The 18,577-nt window shown below is 31.1% G+C and overlaps 1 protein-coding gene across 5 annotated transcripts in view; it reads right to left on the bottom strand.

Moving 5' to 3' along the window:
• The window catches only part of LOC107065057 (neuronal growth regulator 1), a 63,712-nt gene extending 51,867 nt beyond the window's left edge, over positions 1–11,845 (bottom strand). The window contains exons 1-3 of one of the 5 annotated variants that reach the window (XM_089179806.1): positions 10,616–11,845; positions 9,397–9,735; positions 9,197–9,290 (exon numbers count right to left, since the gene is read on the bottom strand). The gene's annotated coding sequence lies outside the window, so the exon portion shown is untranslated. Of the gene's footprint in view, positions 1–1,846; positions 1,989–9,196; positions 9,291–9,396; positions 9,736–10,615 lie in introns of those variants that run through there. The other 4 variants (XM_015318368.2, XM_015318366.2, XM_089179808.1 and 1 more) reach the window with 4 other exon arrangements.
• Positions 11,846–18,577: the final 6,732 nt, after the last annotated feature.

The raw sequence follows: 18,577 nt of genomic DNA, 5'->3' as shown, positions 1-18,577 counted from the left end.
GCAACCGATCATTCGCTCGGTTAGCGGTCGTATCGGTGTACACTATTTTCTATCCCTCTCCCTTCTGTCACTCTCACCCCTCCCCTTTCTCTCTTATTCTCTCTGTTCAATAGTATGATACTCACACTCCTATTTTGACGTAACGTGTACCACGACCGGTCATCGAACGCTTTGTATCCTGACTCGATATCCATTATCAAGATGGATAAATCGATAGACAAGTTCCATTCGTATGGACTAACGGATACAACTCGTTTACTTTCAGGATTTCCTACGAATCTTAAATTACTAATGACCAGTCTAATTAATTATCATCGGAAAATATCACAATGCGAATTTCATTAGTATTTTGCAACTCTAAAGTATACAATTGAATCGATTAAATTAGATTATCAAATTATAAAATTGTGTAATAACTTGACCGAAAGTATCTCGGGGTTTGTGTACAGTAATTTTAATATTTAAAATAAATTTTTTTTACCGTAATATTACAATTAATAATTCTAATATTTATACTTAAGAGAATGTTTAAGTTAATTAAAATTGCGATTTTCATATTTAAGGTATTCCACGAATATTCGTTGTAATTTGAAATTGAAAAATATGAAATTAGCCTTTTTTACAAGTAATTAATATTATTATAATTAATCGTGATATTTTGTATCAAATAATAATATGAATTAGAATGTAAATAAATCTTTCGTTAAAGAATGACATACTGACTGTGTATGCAGTATTATAAATCGATTACAAAAAGATATGCGTGTATTTTGTAAAAAAGCTATGACACGGTATGTATATTTGTTGCCAATTTCATTGGTTATCTAGATACAAGTAAAATTTCTAATAAGTTCAACTCGACGTCATAGAGATCCTTCCGGCGAACAGATGTCCGAAATATGCTCCGACTTGTTAACGAAATTCTGACCAACTGTAATTGGAAACATCGTAGATTATATGTGAGCATGTAGTACGTACGTGTTCGCTTTTCGATGTAACATCTGTTAAAATTTTAATTTATTTTCCTAGACCATATCAACTAACCAAAAAATATTTTTCTTGTTAGTTAAATATCCTATTTGAGTATCGTCCAATTACTTTTGACTTACTTAACATAAAAAGCTAAATCCAAACAAATTAGATAGGTAGATTATTTTTTTTTAAACCATTTCAATGTTTTTTTTTTTTTTACAGATTTATTTCAATGAAGAGAATTTGAATGTTGAAGAATACAGAAAAAAAATGAATTTAAAATGTAGAAAAATAATTGGCAAACTTGTTTTAAAACGAAATAATAGGTAAATGCAAATATTTCCTATTTTTGGTCGTAAAATTCGCTTTGCACACTGATAGATATTTGTCTTTATACGGTTATCTATTAATGGAACTATTGACGTTTACTTGATGCCCGCATATACGTATTCTAGCAAAGTGATACTTATATATAACTTCGACTAAGCTTACAGTACGATCTATTCCCAGTTGTACATCAGTATATCTACCTGTCATTTACTTATAATATACACAACTATACGGTTATTTTCAAACCAAGTAAAATTTTCATCTACAATGTTTGATAATAATTTACAAGTACTGTTATTTGTAAAATTTCAAAATACAAGGTAATGAATTCTAACAATAAAGAAAGAAAGAAAAGAAAGAAGAAAGTAAAATAGAACTTAGCAGAAAATAAAAGAAATAAAATATATGTTAAGCGAAGGTGAAAAAGTAAATGGTCCATGTGTAAAGTTGAAGGTAATGGTTGGTTAATATATAAGTACATATGTACATACATGAATACATACATAGATAAATACACGAATAAGAGTAATACACGCACACATACATGTATATCGAGTTGGTTCCATTTAAGTTGCCACATAGGACGATACGCAGCGAGTAAAAGTACGCAAAGTCCTCGGGGACTCACCGAAAATGGGGAAGCACTTTGGAGGGTGGCCGTAACGAGGTGGCACTGGGTGCTAACCACGGAATTAACCGAAACTCATCCCCAGCTATGCTAATGATCGTCCTGGTTAACTTCCTCTGTGGAACACAAAGTTCTACTCGGAAACTTTCCATTTGCTGTCTATCTTTCTCTTTCTCTCTCTCTCTTTCTCTCTTTCTTTCTCGCATAGATTCTACCAAGTTGATCAGCTCTTACGATCACGATCGCGTTCTACCACGATTTCACACGATTTCACACAATTCCAAGTGAATATATCTATATATGTATCTCTGTCTCTTTCTTTCTCTTATTTTATACATTTTACTTTATAATTCCTAAAAGGTTTTTGGCAATTACGATGATAGATCGAAGCAAAAAGTGTAATATTGTGTGTGTATTTGTATGTGTATGTGTATGTGTGCGTGTGTGAGTTATTTTTATCTGAAAATATTAGTGAGATTATCAAGTATTTATTGAACTGATTTCGGATGGTTTGTAGCGATAAGAGAAATATACATTACGAACACGAATTTAAAATATATCATTGATGACCCAGTTAAATTTATTAAATCTATTTACGAGATTTACCATTCTTTGAGGGTAGTTGTGCGTCAGATAAACGTGAAATAGAAATTTGATGCAAAATAAATATCACAGAAAATGATTAAATCTTATCAAACAGATAAAATCTTTAATTTAGGAAAAATTATTTTCGATGAATTCAAAATAACATTCTTGCGATTCCTCCAGGGAATGTGAAAAAATAAATTAATTGGATAAGATAAAAGAAGTAGGATCTTTTGTCGTAAAAGTAGGGATAGGTCTAAAACCCTAGTTGGGTTTATTTTCTTTTACGAGAATCAACGACCCGTTTCGTAATGGACCACTGAGGTATTTGCTATAGGATTGGTTTGCTGAGTTAGCAGGACATTGATCCAGTACCTGTAATAAGGTAAGCGTCCTAGAATCGACGTTCAGACTTTGAGTAAATTCTATGTACCAAGTTTCGTCAGACTTTGATAGATTTACATCTACTACTACTACTAGGGTGTATCATGGTTGGGTATCTTGTTTCTTTAGGATGATCAGTTTCTCTCGTCAATCAATAAATGTTAATTTATTTTTACTATATAATATAAAAATAATAAAATTTATGTTTTTTAACTTGACATAAAGTATAATATATTATAGTACACGATCAATACGTAAAACGTATTTATGCTAATCGTTAGAGTAACCGATAAGAATCTCCGATTTTGTATTCCTTTCCTAAGGGATTGGAAAAGTTCCGTAGATAAATATAATACTTAACGTATGGCACTTGCCATTTGTTCCGCATATCTAAAATATTTAAGATCTGAAGGGTGATAACGTCTTTTGTGAGTAGTGACGTATCAACGTTTTATTATGCAAATCTATTATCGTTATTATCGGTAAGCTCTAAGAACAGAAAGAAAAAGACTAGAAAAAAGTTTATGTTATTAAGAAACAACATCGGGTTCAAGTCAACAACATTCAATTACTTTTTTAATAATTTACCGATCGCTCACGATAGAAGTTGAAAACTTGGTAAGTACCAGATCAATTGAACACGAACTTGTGACCACAATCAGTTGTGTGTTATAAAAATTTATAATGCAAAATGTTTCTATATATATTTCATTTTAAAACTTTATTAAAACCACATTAAAATCAAATATGTATTGTGTGTTTATGTATTAAAATATAATATGTGTTGTCAAAAAAAAGTAAAAAAATACGATTAACCTGATACCAGTCATAGGTTATACAGTTACAACAAACAAAGAATAAAAATTAAATACCAACCAATAGATACCTAATTTAATAGAGAAAACTGAAAATTGAATACCGAATGATAGTTATCAAGTGATAAAAAAAAAAAAAGAATATTTTAAAGAAAGAAAGAAATTCTCCGAGTTTATTAAGCGTCCACAAATATTGAAAATCTTTTGGAAAAGTAATCGAATCCTGAATTTCTTTCTTAAATCGAAGAGTGTTATAGATGGGACATAGTTCTCCCAGTGGTTTTGGGGTGTCGGTCAGTGAGTGACTGTAGAAGATAGCCCTGGAGGATACCGTATGTGGTATACGATCTATCTGCGTTCTATCTACGATCAAGGATATATCCTTATTTTCTTTTCGAAAAGAAATTTCTCCTTCTGGCTTGGTTCAACTAGGTTAGTTAGATAGATAGATAGATAGAAAGATATATAGATAGATATAGAATTTAGTTCTTTGGATTAGCAGGTATCTAGTTATCTAGCTATCTAGCAAGCAAGCAAGCTAGTAAGCAAGCTAGCTGGTTGGCTGGGTGGTTGGTTGGTTGGTTCGCGGTTCTCAAGAGAAGTGCGAAACTCGAGAAAATGGAATATTCCAGTTCGTGGGTTATTGGACAAATGAGAAGAGGATTCCTTCTCCTTGGTCGGAAACGACAAGTTAGTATAGCAACTTGCTGCTGGGGACTGCGGCACGCATACTTGAGGTGGATTCTCAACAACTTGAGAAAATGGATGGAAGGAAATGTTGAAGCTTTGGTTATTCTCTTTACTCTGTCTCTCTCTATCTATCTATTTCTCTTTCGTTTCCTTCCTTTTATCAAAGATCAATTAAAAGAACATACATTAAATATCAACGAATTATATCACTGATTCATCAGTTTCTTATCTTAATGATACGTTATTCAAACCTGATTCTAACGACCTATTGAGATATTACGAATAAATTTGCATTAATGAGAAATATCTTTCAAATAATAATAATAATCTTTCTTTCTAAATTCTATCGAGAGAAAAAAAATCGAAAATTTTGTTTGAATATTCATTGAATTAACCCTACGGAAACATAGAGCTGAATAAAGGAAAACGCAATTCGGAAAGCAGATGTCGAGACGACGTCGAAAAGTCGAGTGTGTGCGATTTTTCCCTAACACGGTCGCGACTCTTTACGACTTTCCCGTTGAAAAACTTGCATTTCTTTTGCGTCAGAGAGGGTGGGTTGAAGTAAGAAAGAGAAAAGGAAAGAAAGGGTAATGTGAGGGTCTTGCCGAGGGGTTGAGGGGGAAAATAGACGACTGAGAAGAAGAAGAAGAAGAAAGTAAGAAAAAAGAAAGAAAAAAAAGACACTTTCTCTCTCTCTCTCTCTAACTTTCGTCCGGAGTTTTATTCAAATTTTCCATGGTCGAGTTCTCCTCTAACAGTGGTCGCCACGTTCTAAACCCCCTCCCCGTCTCCTACCCTCCCTCCAACCACCGACTGCCCATTTCGAAGAGAGAAAAAGTAATGCGAGCAAGATCCACAAGATTTCCGTAGACCTTCCATGTTTTGTTTCCCAAACTTTTTTTTTCTTTCCCTTTTCTTTTCCTTCCTTATTTTTTCTTCTTCTTTTCTTTTCCTTCCTTATTTTTTCTTCTTCTTTTCTTTTCTTTTCTTTTCTTTCGGAACTCCGATTTTCCGAGTTTTCCTCGTATTCGTATTCGCGGAGAAAACTGCTAGCGATCCCAAAATTCAAGGATTCTGTAAGTCGACGCAGATGTGACCGGAATTTTACCTTCTTTTCCGTTGTGTAACTGTTTCTTTTTTTTTCTTTATTTTTTTTTTCTTCTTTTGGGTTCATCACTATATTACTTCACTTATGTATTTTATGGTTTTCTTTTGTTTTATTTTTTTTTAAATAAAATTAACACATTATGTACGATGTCGGAAAATTAGTTGAAAACAAAATAATATTTCAGGTTGGATGATATATTTAATTTATGCATTTACCTCGAAATATATATTTTTTATTTTATTTATATATAAAATACGTAAAATACGTTTGACGTATTTATACGTTACGCCCGGTTAATAGGTTAAGAATTTTTATTTATAATTTATATCGAGAAGTACACTCTTTTGAAAAAAGAAGAAGAAAAAATAATTTTCTCAAGACGAATATTTAAAAATATTTTTAATATTATTATTTAATGAAAAAGTAAGTTTAAACAATAATGTCAAAATTTTATTTAGTTTACAATAATATTATATATAGTTAACAAAAAAATAATCAATAATGTCAAACAATTTTTATCTGTACAGTTAAGTATAATTAATTTCTAGAATTGTTAGAATAGTATTGAAAAATAGTTGCCTTTTAAATGATGAAAATAGCAATTGTATGCGGTAGAAAGGGAATTCAACGTTGTAATTAAATTCCAAGGAAGATGGACAGAGAGAGAATTAAGCTGTTTACTTTGCGTCTCTCGTTTCCGTGACGGAACGAACGATAGCGCTAGAAGGGATTACTCGGTCGATGATAGTTGTTGAATGTTCGTTACTCAAACGAAGAAACGAATGAATGAACGAATGAATGAGCGAATGAACGAACGAACTAACAAATGAACGAATGAACGAACGAATGAACGAATCAGTGAATGAGCGAAAGAATATCCAACGGAAATTGACGATGGGGAAGATACATGAAGGGTTTAGAAACACCATTTAATTTTACCTTTAGTTTTGTCCCGCTTTTATACTCAACAAGACACTGATTTCCATTATATTCTTTTTTTTAATTTTTTATCTTTGTTCGTTACATAAAACTTGGCATCATTGTTCAAATAACATGAGCATATACAGGATGAATTATTTAATACAAACCATTTAAATAATTTGATTGTTATCGTTGATAGACTAAAAGAAATATATATATATATATATATATGTATATATGTTATACGAAACACCCTGTAAATTCCACTCTTATCTAAAAGTTGAACGATATCTCAAATAGAATATTTCTCATGTAAATGTCGTCAAGTGATTTCACGTAACATTGTACGTGAAATTTGCACACGTTGCATTTGCATTTGCATGTTGACGAATGTTTCCGCACGTTACTTACATGAGGATATATATATATATATATATCTGTGGGTGTAATATATATTATACATATGCACCGAGTAATAGTTTCTTCCTCCTATCTCTTTCCTGTTTGTAAATTCAAATGAGACGAAAATTCATAGATATTAAAAATATTTATTCCTTCTCGGACGATTTACTTTTTTTTCTCTCTTTCTCTCTCTCTCTCTTTCTCTCTCTCTCGAATTCAATGAATTTGTTTAAGAAAGTTTTATCAACGACTTTTTAACAAGATTTGGTGATAGAGCAAAAAACGAAAAGAAGAAAAAGAGAAAAAGGAATAAAGAAAGAAAGTAAGAAAGAAAGAGACTTATAAAAGTTAGACATTCTTTTTGTATAAAAAAGAAAAAAAAATTGTTTCAAAATGAGAGCTTTCGAGGCCATTGGTATTGCCCCCTACCCTCTCCTCCCCCTCTATAGTAGAGAATTTCTGTGTTAGAGAAATCTAGTCACGTAGTGAACGTCCGACGGTTATTAAATCGAACGACACTTTCGGGTCAAATCATTTATATTTTCGTGGAGTCTTTTTTCTTTGTCGAGTAATGTAGAATGGTTATGGGCGAGAGAGAGAGAGAGAGAGAGAGAGAGGTGGGAATCGATCGTTATGTAATTTATAACGGAAACATGAAATTGTGTCGATATTTAAGGTAAGCGATTATATTGTTAACAAAATAACACAAATTATGTTTTCTGAAGAAATATATTTCTATACGAATAAAAATAAAAAAAAAAGTAAAAAAAAGAAAAAAAAAGAAAAAAACATATTGGGATGGCAAAAAAAGGAAAATTTAAATAAATAAAAATTTATTTATTTAAATATAAAATACTGACAAGTATTGTAAGTTCAACGAAATATTTTTTTAGACGTTAGATTATTTAAATATAAAATATTATTAAATTTTTATTGAGATAAAATTATCGTGAATTATATTATATTTATCGAAGTGCATAGAAAAAAAATTAAAATTTTGTAATAAAAACATAATAAGGAGCTTTACAAATTAACTTTGCATTATTTGTTGCTTAACCTTACTGAATAAAGAAAGAAAGAGAGACAGAGAGAGAGGGAAGAAAAAAAAGGAAAGAAAAAAAGAAAAAGCCTAATGAAATATAACTAATCTAGTCGTGAATTGCTAGAACGATAAGTAGTAGTAGTAGTATTCATTTAGTTACAATAAACGTAACGCAGGACTAAACTTTATGACCGGAAATGTACAATGAATGTCTAATTAAAAGTGCAGCAGTAAGTCGAGATAATTAGACGTGAAAGTAATAGTAGTAGTAGTAGTAGTCGTAGGATGAGAAGAAAGAGGAGGAGGAGGAGGAGGAGAAGAGAAGGAGGAGGAAAAGAAGGAGAAAGAAGAGACAAGATGGTAGGGAAAATCGAGTCGAACAGTAGTAAGCTTTCTTTTACCCCGTTTGGACTACGCGAAACTCGTTACGATTTCTACGGCAGTTAACTCGTTGATTACTATGACGATTAAAAATCTACAAGTAAAGTTCTTGATTGCACTCTCTTTTTCTCCTACTTTTTCAGTAAGCCCCCTCCCCAACTCCTCTCCTCCTTTTCCACCTTTCGACCCCCTAATCCTTTCGTTAGTGTAACGAGGTAGGTACTTTCGACATTATTTTCTACGAAAATGTGCCACTGGCTCATACGTAATTGGATTCCCTATTATTTTTCGCGAAAGCATCGCGTTCGTTGCATTTGCAACAGCAGTTGTAGTTGCAGTTACATTTGCAGTAAAGGTAAAGGTGTTACAGTGGTAGTAACGTTGTTACTAGAAAGATATTTTTTTTCTTAGTTCTCGAGTGTCCCGTGGCACGTATCGTACTACTGAAAGTCGTTAAAAAAATAAAATTCCCACGTTAATCCTCGATTTTACAACGTACCCACATCATTCCGATATATCCCAGACTTAGGGAAAAAGTTTCCTCGTATTTTATTCGGTAAATTACTTTATAATCTTATATCTCTGGTCGTACTACTAATAAGTCAATAATATTGGAGTAGATTTGAAAGGTGATATATCGTGAAGTAATTAAATTAAGTTCACGGTATTGGTAAGGATTGTGCAAAATTCGTTCAAACGTTTTTTTATTTAGAAATTTTAATTTCAAAGATACATAAGAACTTTGATCGACTAATAGTTGGAAAAATCGATGAATTTTTGGACAAAATTTATGCAAGTTAACAAAATTATGACGTGAGTAAATGACGTCGACCAGAAAAATGTTTTAAATAATTTGGAGGTGGTCGTATATAAAATATGAAAAAAAAAAAGAAAAAGAAAACATTTTTACATTAAAATACAAAGACAGTTTTTACCTGACACGATATAAATGTCGCTGTATATGGGTGTTTGTATATCTTGACGTCTTTATCCACGAAAGTAAGAACGTTTTTGATAGCTTCCAGCAACCTGAGGCAAGCATAACTACCTAAGTTCTTTTTTTCTTTCTTTTTTTTTTCTTTTTTTTTTTTTTATTCTGTTTTTTTTTTTCACTAGCAGTAATAAATCTGCATACGTTTAACTCCCGTGGTTGTAACTCGTATTTGTGTTAGTAATTGTACTTGCGGTTCTTGTACGAGGCTCGTGACTCGTTTCAAAGAAATTTGTCACGGGGGTTCTTTCATTTTGCTTTTCACGTCACGCCGTGAAGAATCTCCATCCTTTTCGAACCCGTATTTGCTTTTTAGAGATCAATAATTTCCCATCTTTCGCTCTCTCTCTTTCTTTCCCTTTTTCTGCTTCTATTTCTCATTCCATTTAGGTATACTCGAACACTTCATTTTTCTTCTTGGCCACACAGTGCCTGAGCAACCAATCCTGTGTGCCCTTACGTGCCAGAGAGGATTCTAAACGTCTTTTAAAAGGGGAGAATGAAAAAGCCATAACTCAACTTCTAACGTCGAAGTCCAATCCTCCTATATCTTTCTCTCTCTTCTCTCCTCTCTCTCTCTTTTTCTCTATCTCTCTCTTTCCTTCTCTTTCTACTTAAAGAACTGAAGTTTCTTTTGATGCTTTCGAACTACTTTTATTGTGACGACAGGATTTTCGATCTTTTCAAATTACCAAACATCCTAATTTATCACACCATTTTGAAAACTTTAATAATAATTGTAAGAAACATTTAAATTATTTTTTAATTTAATTTGTTTATACAATTCAATTATATTATAATCATCTTTAATAAAATTTAACTTCTAAATGTCAAAAAAAAAAAATAAAAAATGAAGATATTAAATTAAATGTTTACCTAAAAAAGTAAGAATACATTTTTACACGAAATAAAATTTTTGTTAACTTTTCAAACACGTAGCTCTGTTGACCTATAAAATATTATAAATTACTAAAATTAATCTAAAAAAAATTTTTGGACTCTTAAATGCTAAACTTTCTTCTTCCTTTTTTTTCCTTTCTTTTTGTCATTTTTTTTTACCCCAACCATACTTCGAGTTATTACACACCAATAAGGGTAGGTTATCGATCGTTCTTAAGAATTATAATAAAAAGTGTCGAGTACACGAAAAGTGGTTTAACTAAACCTCTCAAGTTTATTTTTCTTTTTTCTCTTTCTTTCTTTCTTTCTTTCTTGTCTTTTCATTTTTTTTCCTTTCGTTTCAAGTGAGATCTCAGAAGATGAATAAAAGTAACTCAAGTATAAAGAAAGTTTTTTTTCTTTTTTTCTTTTTTTTATAAATTTTAAGTACGTACTCGTTTATGGAGTATACTTGATTGCTTACCTTCGTACAAATGCTTCCTTTTCTATTGTATCAATGATTTCTTCCCAAAATTGTTCCTTGTTACTGTTCTTCTTCTTCTTCTTCAGATTACAATTTGTTTTTCTTCATGTTTGAAGTTTTCGTTTAAATTTTGTCAAATATAAAGTAAAACGCTTTAATTTTTTTTATTCTTTACATATAATGATAATAATGATGATGATAATAATAATAATAATAATAATAATAATAATAATAAAAGCACGATCTAATTTGGTTAAACTATTATCACAATATTTCAAAATATATTCATACGAGTGAGCGAGAAAGTGAAAGAGTGAGAGAGAAAGAGAGAGATAGAGAGAGAGAGAGATAGAGAGAGAAACAGAGAGAGAAAGAAATAAAGAGAGAGAGAGAGAGAGAGAGAGAGAGAGTTCACGTTAATTATTTAACACGCGTCAGCGAATATTACCGACGCACTTGAAATTACTCAACCGAATTTCGCTACGTAATGATTAATCTATTATCGAAAGAGTTAATTACAGTGTATTTGTTACTAAGCACGGTTCGGTCAGGTCATACTGAGACAGAAAATTTACTACTACTTGACAGTATCTCCTAATTTCTTTACTTAAAAAATAAAAGAAAAAAAAATTAAAACCAAATTAAAATTCGAGTAAAGTACAAAATTACAATTAGAAATTTAAAAAGATACTAATATAACGTGTAACACATAAGACAAGTTATAATAAATAAAGTAAGATTCTTTATTTTAAAAAAAGGATGATTAAAAAAATGATTTCTCTTAATAAAAAAAAAAAAAAAACAAATATATAAATGATAAATAATAAAAGTAGTTTGGAATAAAGAAGAGATAAAATCTAGGAAGAAGAAGAAGAAAAAGAAGAAGAAAACAACGATTTATATTTACAAAATAAAATAATAATTATTGATGAAATTGAAAAACAAAAATTATGCCTAAGTATGCTTTTTATTTGTTTTTTTTTTTAATTTTTGTTTTTTATTATTAGGTATTAGGAATACGTGTATTAAATGTACATAGATTATTATTAGAAGAAGTCTAGTTTATCTATTGTAATACGATTTTGTTATGAGGAAGGAGGAGTGGGAGGGGGAAGATACGCGTGAGAAAGAAAGTTAGTAGTCGAGTAATGGATTTTTCGATACTCCACATGGAAAGCGAAACGAAATGAAGCGAAGCCGCGCGTATCGGGTTCGCTCGAAGACTGAGGGGATCCTTTCCTATTTTCCGACGCCTGCGCCCCACTAAATACCAACCCCAAGTTACGGCCCTGACGCGCATATCCCGCGCTTTTCCTTCTCCCCTTTTTTCTCTCTCCCTCTCTCTCTCTCTCTATCTCGTATTTTATCTGTCTCACTGTCTGTCACTTTTTCTCTTTTATCATCTTTTTCTACTTTCTTTCTATTCTTTCTTTCTTTCTATTCTCTTCTATTCTCACGTTAAACTATTTTCAAAAAGCGCCGTTCTTCTCTTGCGCGTTTCTCTAACGGATTGGCAGTGAAATCAGTGGGTCAGCATTTTTTCACACAAGTTCCTCCACCAACGGATTAAAAGCTTTCTCGGTTGCGACAAGAGTCAGCATCTTTTTCTAACCAATATTTCACGCCATTAAACACCATTCCTCTGCAATTAAGATTCGAAAATTTTTACAGATAGAAGGAACAAGAGTGCACGAAAGATAATTCTTTCTTTTTTTTCTTTTTAATTCACTTTAACTCTATATCTCTTTTTACTTCTTCTTTTTTGTTACAAACTCCATGCCTACGATCTGATTTAGAGAATGAGATGGATTTTTTGTTTCCTTTTTTCTTTTTACAGTCAAAAATGAAGTAACGAAGAAAGAATGAAGAAGAACACATAGGTAACGTTTTACTTTTAATCTTCATTGAAGTTTCTTTTGATTCTTCATTGAAGTTTCCTTTGATTCTTCATTGAATTTTCCTTTAATCTTTGTTGAACTTATAACAAAATCTCTCTTTCTCTTAATCATTAATTCTTATACGTAAATCGATACTGAATTCGAATGACATTTTTTACATCGAAAAGTGGTGTGAGAAACATACGAGGAAATACTTAGGTAACATTTACTTTTATTTCTATTTTCATTTGTTTCTTCCCTGTATTCCCTTTAATCACTGCTAGACTGACAAAAAGTTCTATCTCTTTCTTTCTCTCTCTTTTGTTCATTAATTCTTATACCTAAATTCTGATTTCGAATGACATTTTTTATATACAAAAATAGAGCAGGGATGTACGAGGAAAATCTAGGTAACATTTACTTTTATTTCTATTTTCATTTGCTTTTTCGTTGTATTTCCTTTAATCATTGGAAGACTGACAAAAAGTTCTTTCTCTCTCTTTATCTCTCTCTCTCTCTCTCTTTCTTTCTTTTTCTGATTAATTTTTATGCCTAAATCCTGATTTCGCATAGACTTTATTACATTTCATTATTATCCTGAAAACGAAGTTAAAAAAATACGAAAGAACATCCAAAGAAATATTGTTTTATTTCTTTTCTTCCCGAAATTCCCTTTTTTTTTCCTAGTCATTAATTAATTTTTCGAATGAAATTCTTCTGTACATCTCAACATTTATCCTAAAACAAAACTAAAAAAAAACAAACTAAATGATTCTCGTATTTCCATTCCGTTCTTCTTTTTCTGACCACAAACTTCCCTCTAATTTGTCTAAAGTGAAAAAAGAAAAAAGAAAAGTAAAGAAAGAAAACAAAAGAAAACAAAAAATTAAGAAATAGAAAAACCAAATGCATTTTTAACCGACTGTAGAAAACTTTCTCGTCGACTTTGAAATTACAAAAAGAGAAGAAACACACAACAAAACAAACAACAAAAAGAAAAGAAATTCTTCTTTTCGATGAATAACGCGTAAGTATTTTTTCCGCATTGCAAGAAAATGCAATATTTTCTTCGTATTCCTTTCGACCCCGATCTAACGTTACTTTTTTTTTCGAGGACAGTGATACACATATACATATACTTGGACGTGTTCACACACGTATTATATAGATATACACATGCACACACACACATATGTAGATTCATAGGTGTACACGATGGAGAATTCTTTACGCTATTTTCTTGGAATTCTTCTTAATGCCCTTCGATCTGACTGTTTTTATTCTCTTTTCCTCATCCCTTTTCTTCTACTCTTTCACTGGGCAGTTCGCTCGACCTTTCATCGGCTCGCCAGGGTAAATGCATTCTCCCGTTACTCGGTGCACCTAACTTCTTCTTCTTCTTCATCTTCTTCTTCTTTTTCTTCTTCTTCTTCTTCTTCTTCTTCCTTCAGCTACTGCATTCTTCCGCTCCACTTTTACTTCCCCGTAAAAACGTTGGACTTTTCTGGAAAGGCAAGCAAGCAAGCAAGCAAGCAAGGAAGCAAGCAGGCTTACCAACGTGATCTTTCTTTTTCTTTCTCTCTTTCCCTTTCTCTCTTTGTCATACTCACTCTTTTACGAACGAGACAAAGAAATACTATTTGAAAAGCTGACAAACGAGATCTTCTCTTTTAACGTAACGACGACGAATAGTATAACTTCGTTTTATCCGATTTAACGTCTTCTTTTCGAGCTTTTTCGATAACTTCATCTTAAGTTACTTTTTTGGTTGTTCTTTTCTCGATATTTAATAAATATCTAACATTATGAAATAATATTGGTTTATGTGTATATCTTGAATTAGCAATTTATTATCATTACTTTCCTAAATCCTTTCATTTTTATATGCAATGATTAATTAAAATACAAAGTAATATTATTTTCAATTTTAACTTATATAAGATCTATTTGAATGTAATAATTTAATACATTATTACTTTATTCTTGGGAATATTTAATAATTAATTACTAAACAATATGAAAAAGAATATACGTTTTGAGATAACAATTTATTTTCATTAATTTACTTAATCGTTTTATTTTGATTAATTAAAATACAAAGTGATGATTAATTAGAATATAAAGAAATATTGTTTTTAATTCGGACTTATATAAAATCTTCTATATGAATATAAAAATTTAATATCTTTTTCACTCTATTCTTGGGATTATTTAAATAATTAATTATTAAACAATATGAAAAAGAATATACGTTTTGAGATAACAATTTATTTTCATTAGTTTACTTAATCTTTTTATTTTTATATTTGATGATGGTGGTGTTAGTGCTATTTAACCCTTGGTAAGAAATCTGTACAGCCACCCTTCATGTAGCTTTATTCTAAGAGTTAGGCCCTTTTCCTGACCACGAGTCGGCTTTTGCCGCTGCTAAGATCAGGAATTGCTCTGACCGCGTTTACTGACCACGTGTCGTTTTGGCCACGTTTATTTGGAGTCAATTAGCGAAGGTAAGAAAGATCTCAAGCATGCGAAAAAAGGTACCTAGCAACATATTTGAGTTATTTCCTTCTCTATTTAATCTATCTTCAAATCACTATATAATTGTGTAATTTTCATTTGAAATAAAGTATTCTCTTGTCTAGGATTTTTTCTCAATTTCTTGAGAATTGTTATGTCGAGGCAAGTTGTAAATTTGTGTACATTTATTTATTTATGAATTCCTATCACACTCATTCCTGCGATAAAACTATTATATATTTTGCCTATCTACGATTTTATTAATTAATAATATAACTACTTATAACTAAGTGAGAATAATCAATATGAAAACCTGATGATCGATAAGGGTTAAAATATATCGAATTAATCATTAACCCAACTATTTGGTAATTTTTTTTTGTATAATGTTGATCATTAGGTATTTAGGAATGTGAATTAGAGTGTAGCGATCGCACATATATTTCCAAGTAGCAATTAATGTCGTCACTTAGCTAAACTGTTCTCGTTGTAAGGTGTGATGCCTATTCTACACGAATTACGCTTGCAACGATTTAATTGGGTTAGAGCCGAAGCCGCCTTCCGGTTACTACGATAGGGGTAATCGCATCGACCCAACTCAAGGATCAGTGGTATTACTTTACATCTTAAGTTAATCACTCTGCTTGAGATAGAATATTCTACGTTCCTAAGTTAGTTACAAGTTTGGCCCAACAACGTTAACAATCACTTATCAAATTTAAAAAGTCAATCTGTCTATCGGATCTATCTATAGATTATATCTGTCTATCAATATCCAATTTTTCTCGTATCGGATATCTAAACGAATACTGTCATAAAAAATAACTACTGAAAATGTTGACCGGCAAATAATTATTAAAAATAATTTAAAAATAAGTTAAAAATAATTTTTTAACTTAAATATAATTGAGAAGTCAATCTCTATTTAAGTGAATCTTCGTATCGAACATCGGGACACCGTTGTGATTACAAAATAATAATTTTTTGTGCTGTAATGGAGACATTTTAAGACTTTAAATTTGAAAGCTTTAGTAATTTTGATATTTCTAGTACAAAAAGAATCGATCAAAGAATACTTCAGTCGAATATTGCTGATGGTTCTTTTTATAGATAGATTCCTTCGAAGACACTCGTTGTAATCTCCTTTCTAAGAATGCGGGTGAATAATGAAGCGACAACTGAACGGACAAGATGCCTCCTTGGAAAAGAGATGGTCCCGTATTAGAAATCTGACGAGTGGAAAAAGTTGTCAAAAGTTTCTTTCCCTTAGAAAATATGACAGGAACATGATTACAATCATTCTCCGAGTCAATGTCTCGCAAAACTCTGTTACTTGATATTTTAATAGAATAATGTTCATTTTACATTATGCTAAGTTTTTTTTTTAACAAAGTTTTAGTAATTTAAAAAAATATTAAGTTATCTAAAGCCAAAAAATAGTTAGCATGGTTTAATAAAATAATGAATTTTCTCGTGCATTAAGTTTTTTCATTTCTATGTAAAATTTATCAAAAAATATTTCACACAAATATTATACGATGAATTTTCATAATGTATTTTATTCAAGACCAATGAATTCATGAACAACGAAGGGTTAAACAATAATACGAAGATTTCTAGTTAAAAACTCATCAAGTGGAAAACAATTATTGTTGAACAATATTCTTGTCCTTGGTGTATTCGTTTCGAGTAACAACTAGCTTTCTTCCATCCTTAACAATGATGAGTCATAAGAATAGAATTGAACAATAGTTATTTTTGCAAAAAGATTTTCCATATAAAACAACAAGTTTTAACAATACATGACTGTTTTGTTTTGAATGCTGTAATTATTTTCAACACGTAAAACGAGAAAGGTAATTAAAGAAATAATAGAAAAGAGAATATGAGAAGAAAATAAAGAAAGTAATCCAAAAGATAGAAAAATAAATAGAACCAAATGAAATAATCGTTTTATGATTATTGCGGAAAAGAATAGAATCGAGAATAGGAGGTAAGTAACGATTGAGTCAGCGAATACGTTTTTTTCGGTGCAAAAGAGAAAGGAAGGAAGATCGTAGAGGATTTTGAAGTTTCTTGTCGGTTAATGAACGCAAAGGGCAAAAGAAGAACTTGACTAACTAACGAACAAACGGACGTGAACGAACGAGAACGAAGGAACGAACAAATGTTCAGTTAGTGAACTTTTCCTTTTCCTCAAGTTTCAAAGTAATCAACTTTTCATGAGAATTTTAAATACTTCGGAAAATGGTTTTAACACTATATTTTTTTCAGATTTTGCAAGAAACGTTGCAAAAGCAATGGACACGATATGATCAGTTGATATTAATATTAATGAAAACAACCATTTTCTGTATTCTTTTATGAAAAACTAAACTTATTAGTTAATCTGCCAATGAAAATAAAAAATATTCTAGATATTTATGTTTGCAATACTAACGAATAGGATATTCGTATAGGTATTTTATTCTTACTGATAACACAAGCTTTATGGAAACGTATCTTTACGGATGGTCATAAATCTAAATTATCTGGGATCGCTTAATACACGAGGTGGAAAGTCAAACAAAACAAAACGAAATGAAACAAAAAAATAAAAATATAAAAAGCTAAACAAACATATAAAAATGCAAAGCAAAAAACAACAAGATAATATAGACCAGAAATATTCGAGGCAACTTTATACCATACCCCTGGTATCCATTTTTAAATCCGCACGCTTGATACATATAAACCCAGGAAAAGTTAGTTACGAAAAGAAATATAACCGTCCTATAAATTTTGATCTAACTATAATAAAATGGAACGCGTCATTTAAAAGAGTAACACATTTTACGCTAATACTTCATATCTATATATACATATATAGATATATATTATTATATATATATATATATATAAATGATATTTTTTCTTCCGAGTCCATTGCTAAAAAAGAAAGAGAAAGAGAAAAAAGAAAGAGGACATGGAAAAGTGTCCGTTACATGTCAGATATAAAACGCTACCACTTTAAAATCGACGTCGTATTTATTGACAGGTAACATGCAAACTCTATTTCGAATCTAATGTGTGTTCATGTATTGTTAACGAACTACCTAAATGCATACATACGTTTACACATATACACATACATGTATACATATATATAGTGAGGGACATAATTTAGTTCGGTGTGAGAATCGCTAGTTGTATGCAATGAAACGAAATAAATAAGAGTGCCAACGACTCGAACGCGACTACTCGAGATACACACACACATCCACACACAATAAACTATATATTCTTTTCTCTCTTTCTCTCTCTCTCTTTCTCTCTTTCTCTCTTATCCTCTATACAACTATAGAAACGTTGAGAAACGTATTCGAGTCTATGTGTAAGGTTTGCGTGCATGCCACGAAGAGTCGGTATGCCGGCACGAGAAGAAATGGAATTTCTGTCGGTTGGCTCAGATAAACAGCCGCAATTTCGTTCGTGCGACAGAAACCACCTCGAAAAGCGTCACCGAGCAATGCTTCCTAGTCGAGTACTTCCTTCTCCTTCCAAATCTACCCTCCCCACTCAACCCTCT

Source organism: Polistes dominula, unplaced genomic scaffold, assembly GCF_049000335.1.
Source record: "Polistes dominula isolate Pdom_NZ unplaced genomic scaffold, Pdom_raw_medaka contig_49, whole genome shotgun sequence".
In the NCBI taxonomy this organism is placed as follows: domain Eukaryota; kingdom Metazoa; phylum Arthropoda; class Insecta; order Hymenoptera; family Vespidae; genus Polistes; species Polistes dominula.
The sequence above is the reverse complement of the archived record's forward strand: the minus strand, read 5'-3'. Positions and strand labels throughout refer to the sequence as shown.